Source organism: Pipra filicauda, unplaced genomic scaffold, assembly GCF_003945595.2.
Source record: "Pipra filicauda isolate LSUMZ 115617 unplaced genomic scaffold, ASM394559v2 scaffold11_size5308982_pilon, whole genome shotgun sequence".
In the NCBI taxonomy this organism is placed as follows: domain Eukaryota; kingdom Metazoa; phylum Chordata; class Aves; order Passeriformes; family Pipridae; genus Pipra; species Pipra filicauda.
In genome coordinates, this window is record NW_024103652.1 from 1,497,817 (window position 1) to 1,503,816 (window position 6,000).

Sequence of the window (6,000 nt, forward strand, 5' to 3'; positions counted from 1 at the left end):
TATGTGGCACCTGTAAGGATGACAGTACTACCTATATGTTTGTAAATACAGTGGCTGATCAGATTTACAACCTGCTTCGTTGCAAACTGCTTTTTTGACCAAAATGTAGCAGCATTGTTTTATTTTTATTAGCTGTCTTATTAGGACCTATTTTACTGTTGTCAGCTTATTTCCGACCTGGGAACTACTGGAAGCTTCCCGTAGTCGCGTCGCCCAGCCAGCTTTTCTATACAGGAGTCATCGTGAGAGAAACAGACTAGAAGATCTTGAAGCCTTGCTTCATTGCTGAGTCTGAGGTTCAGAGTGGAGCCCCCTTGCTTTCTAAGCTTGATGAGAGCTTAGGTGTGGCTAGATCGAATCTTTGTCTCAGACTTCGTCAACAGTTCATATTTAAAGGATATAAAATAATATCTAAAGCACTCAACGGGAGGGTCTCCCTTATGCTTTTGTGTCTTTGTTCTCCGTATAAATCGTCCTAGCTCAATTCTATTTTCCTTTGTATGTTTCATCCATATAGTAAGTAATAGAGGTGAAGTTTGCCATCAGACTTTGTTAAGTAGTGCTTTTACAAATTCATATTAAGCCTACTTTTGCTGATACCTTTGATGGTGATTCTTTAAGTGACCTAAATCACTCATTCATGACACAGCTCTTTTGCACTCCTCAAATAACCAGAGCAGAGGTAGCAGTAACAAAACTGAGAATTAGATATCCTTGGTTTTCTCATCTATGTGAAATCAAGTGAAAAGACTCATATGTTGTAGCTTAACCTGCAGATCCTGTGTGCAGACACAAGTGTCTCTTCAAAAAGAAAGATTACAGTATTTTTTAAAAGTTGTAGATTGCTGCATTTTTTGTTTAGTGTGTCAACTGTGTTGGAATACACCTTTGTAATCAGAATAGATGAGGGCAGGATTTCTTCAACGCTGTGTCAACCAGTCATATACAGGTGCCATTTATGAAAGGATTCAGTGGAACTACATGATGTGATCCTGAGTACAACCTGGCCTGTTGTGCTGACTGAAATGTCATCTATTTCATGAGATGGGAGAATTGTTTTGCGGATGCCAGGGAAGGGAATAGACCATTCGCAGCAGTCTGTTTTGTTCCCTGTGACCTGATACAGCGTGCATGCCTGGTTACTAAACTGTGCATGCACAGTTGGAAAAACCACTGGAAGTTTAGGTTTCACTGTACCTATGCAGATCAATTCAGCAGTCAGCAGTACGTGAACTGCCACCTTGAACTTGGCAGGGGAAAAACTGAGTTTGCCACACATGGCTACATAGTTTATGCATCTGGATACATACAGGAACAGGGCAGTCAGGAGAAGATGTCACTGTAACATGACCTAATGAAAACCTCTCCCAGTTGCCCCCACAGTAGCATTCCTGTAATGTTACTTTTAATTGCTCTGTTATTGCCACAGTATGAAGGGTGAATAATGGTTTTTGTATGTTCTCATGCATTGTATACTTGACCCTTCGCTTAGATGCATTTCTGAAACTGTTATCTTCTGTCCTTTCAGCTTACTGCATTGTATGGATGGAATTCTGTTCCGTCCATTGGCATCCATCCCCTTATAAAATTTTTATTGTTTTCTGCTTTTCTCTGTCTGTGATGTAACTGGTCTTTTTTCAACAGCCAGTTGTCCATTTATCTTTCTTCTTTTCAATACAAACAATTTTATGGTGCATATGTTTTAACTAAAAAAAAATTCAAACATTCAGCAAAGAGTAATGCAGGGTATACCTAAGCAATGGAGAATATTCTGTAAGGCAGTTTATTTGACATAGGTGGTTTAAGTTTTTAGGTTAAAGTTGTTGACCTAAAATTTAGTTCTTGTATGTTTAAAAAGAGAGTAGAACACATCTGATTACAAGGAGATGTTCACTACTGGTTTTGTGAGGCAGATAGTGTAATATCATATCTAGTTCTGTCATCAGTATTTTGAAAAATAGGTTGCTGGGCAGTATGCTCTATTGTATAATGTATCTTGGCAAGGAGAAAAAAAAAAAAAAAAACAGAACAAAAGCAAATAAAGAATAAGAAGAACTAGTTGCTGGAAACTGGAGAGAAAGTAGTCCTGAAAATAAAGCTCAGATTTTAGTTGCAAAAATGAGTGGTCATTAGTATGAATAAGCCAAGAAAGCGACAGATAACATTTTTTAATTTTTCAAATTTAGACTGTTTACTCAGAAGGTTTTTGGGCTCAGTACTGTGGTAACTTCTTTGGTAACTTCTTTTCTCTTCACAGTGGAAGACATCTGCTTTTAGCTGTTTGTTATGTTCCTAATGGGATCCAGAAAAGACAGCGCATATGAATTAAAAGATGTAAAGATAGTAATTTTTGTTTCTCCCTTGAAAGAAATGTATCTTTTCTATCTCAGAGGGAAGGCATCATCTGTCTAGGAAGAAAGTGAGTTGGCATAAGCCCTTTGTGCCTTGGGTCAGTTCCACATGTTTACCTCTGCTGGACTCCATAAGCAGTTCCATGCAGAGCAGGAATTTGTAGAAGAGGAATTTTCCAAGCCACTACTGAAGATAACAACAGCTTTTCATCTGGAAAATTTATCTCTTCAACCTGCAACAACACATCAAAAATTAAAGTAGGCAAAGACACTTTTTGTTACTGAATCAGGCCAATACCCATTTTTGCATTCCAACACTAAAACTTTTTGTTTCCCTCATCTTACACATTGCCAAACTACACACACACTTCTGAGTTTGAGCAGGAACCTCAAATTTTACAAAGAGTAGCTCTCATGTCCAGATGTGGTTTACATATGCTTTATATAGACATCGATTTTAACATTGAACATTCAGCCAAATCTATTTATGTTAAGAATATGTGAACTTATCCTGTTTCTACAGTTGAATGTAGACTTTGGTATTTGCATTCTTACTAAGCAGCAAAACATTCTTTATTAAAGACAGGTCTACAAAAGTGAAAGCATTTCTTCTTTCTGCTGTTTTCAGATGCTCAAGTGATATTTAAAGTGGACTGCATGGCCCCATAATCTCTCTCCTGAAACAAAAGCAGAGCATCGAAAAAAAATTAACCAAAGAAGAAAGAGAAAAACCAACTGGTAAATACAAGAGGGAAGACGTGTAGACTGTGATGGAAAGTAAAGGGACATTAGAGTTGGAAATGCAAATGTGTCTGGATCTGGGATTTGTGTTGTGTTAGGGCCAAACTGCTAAGAAAATGAAGCTGATATCTGAAATATTGACAATATAGTTTCACAGATAAGTTCCTGGGTACTCATTTGGAGAGAAGAAGCAGATGTTAGCTGTACAACTGGTTAGGGATTTTCTGATGAGCTAGTTATGTCCATAAGAAAATTATAACATTTCAAGATCTAAATGATTTTTGTGAATACTGTCAGTAAATATCCCAAATTTTTTGGTTTGTTGTTTTGGTTTTATTTTGGTATTTTTTAATGTTTCCAATTGTTGAAATTGCTTCAGCATTTCTAAAAGGAAAAGACTATTATTTTCCATGACCTTCTGCTAATTGTTGTAGATAATTAGGACAAAACATTTAAAAACATTAAGCTTAAAAAAATCAATATTCAAGTTTAAAAATCTGAGACAACTCAATGTAGTATTTTTTATAAATGAGTCACCAAAAAATCTGATTCTTTAATCTTTATAATATCTTGGAAATGGAAGTTAAAATCTGACTTAGACTGGCAAAACTGTTTTCTGCCTATAGGCAAACTGATCATGGACATGTAAGGTAGATAACATTAAAACAGAATCTGAAATATTGCAGGATAAAGCTTTTTAATGTCAAATAGCTGCATACTCTGTTTCTTTGAGCAAAAAGTGTGCTGCTTTGGGAGGGAAGAGGTTTTTTTGTTTTCTTTATTCACTGTACTCCGAACTGATCTCACTCTACTTGATCAATTCTGGGATAGGACAGCCTCTGTTTATCCCAAAGTATGCTTCAAGGATGTTTGCTATGGCTTGATGCATTCAGATAAGCATGAGTATCTTGGCATTGTACGTATTTGTGCCAGTTGTCCTCACTGGCTCTCTGGTTCTTAGGAGCTCTCATGTTCTCAGTGCGTCTGGAACAAGGCAGTCATTGCTGCCTAAAACTGCTCAGAGATGTTCCCCATTCTGGGAATACTAAAAGTAAAGGTAGTCATTGTGCCTAAAGGAAGACACAGCACAGTTTTATTCAGTAATTTCTTAAGGCTACTTCTTAGGTGTTTTTAAATAGCATACCCTGTGTGAGGACATTTTTTTATTGCTTACATAGGACTATTTCACTAAACAGTCTCCTGAATGTCACTGTCACATAATTCTAAAAAATTCTGGGCTGCAGTGACCTGAAATCTCTGGGTCCCAGAATCATACTGTCTTATAGCATATGACATGTGTTTCCTCTTTAGAAATGATTGCATGGTTTTCACTATTCAAATGTGGATAATTTTCAACAAGCAGCCAGTGCGTTTGCTGTAGTTTTGTGATTTTCTCGAAACTAGACTGATAATTCCGTTAACAAAATACCTATGTTATTAAAAATCAGTTATATTGTTTCTTAGTTACTTTTTTTTTATTATGGCAAATTCTTTGAAGTGCAAATTCCTTGTTCACTTATTAATACATACAAGCATCCAACTTACAAGCTTTGTTCTTTTACACATCAAGGGTGGGTTATGTTGTTACTTAGCACTAATATTTTGGTGGCTGCTGTCCACACCTCCATTTCATTTCCAGTGAAATTCTTCAACAGTTCAAAAAATAACCCATGGCCTGGGAATTAAAGTATTACCCAGGCAGAATCAGATATGTGTGTTGTGATTTATGCATGATTTTGACCTGTAGGAATGGGTGTCACAGTATTTCTGTGAGCGGATACAGCCTAAAAAAAGTGTCTGTTAACTATCCATCAACAGTTGTTTCTAAAGCTTATGGAGTCAAAGCAGAGAACAAGCAGAGTGGCTAAAAGTAAGGATGACAGAGATTTATTTGTGAGCTAAGCAATGTCCAACAGTGTGGAAAGGACACAGGTTTACAGGCAATTTTAAAATTGAGCTAGAAATTTATCTAGATGCTAGAATGATTACTGACTTTCTTCTCTGATATTTAAAAAGATGCTAAGGGAGCTTGTCCGATTAATTAGTCCCACTATCACTTGTTTTACCATACTTTTATGTGGTTTGATATTTTTATCCACAAAATTTGTTATACAATATAATTTGAAAAATTAAATTGTGGTTAACAAATTATTTAATGATTGCTGCATGAATGCTAAGACCCCACACACATCCAGGTAAAACTTAGGTGGGTATTGTTGAGACAAAGATATAAGACAATCGTTAAACACCACTCCTGTATTCTTTTGTGGAAGTTTCCTTGCTAGTAATGATTTAATAAGTTAAGAGAGACTGCCTATAGGAATAAGGAATTGATAGATTTCTTACCTAAATTATCATTGATCTTTTAATGTTTATTGGTGTTGGTCACCGCTGCTGCTTTGGTTTCACTGCATGACACTGAAAAGCCAGAGCTAAGAGCATGAGGAAACCTGGTATTTTACGCAGAAGAGAGGACGAAGGAATGGAATGATACAGGGGATCACAAGGAACCTGCAGAAGAGAGGAAGGTAAAAATGGAAAGAGGGAAGATTCACAGGAAAGGAATTTATTGCAAGGAGTACTACCATTGTGCATCATAGTTTCTTACTTAAAAATGTTTGGATTTAAAAATTGGACTTTAACAGTTCAGCAGGATGTTTTTTAAAATAATTAGAAATATATTTTCCTTTCATTTACAGTCACTGTCTTGCAATCTTAACTTCACCTTATCATAGCTTTTCAGGTCAGAGTTAAAATTAAGAAACATTTCATTTCATTTTTATTTTCAACAAAGAAAAGACTGGTAAACCATGTAACCACACACTACATACTATAGAAACACTAAAAGTTGTTCCATACAAGCCCTGTAAACAACTTAATGAAAGTTCACTCTTACACCAGTTGCATC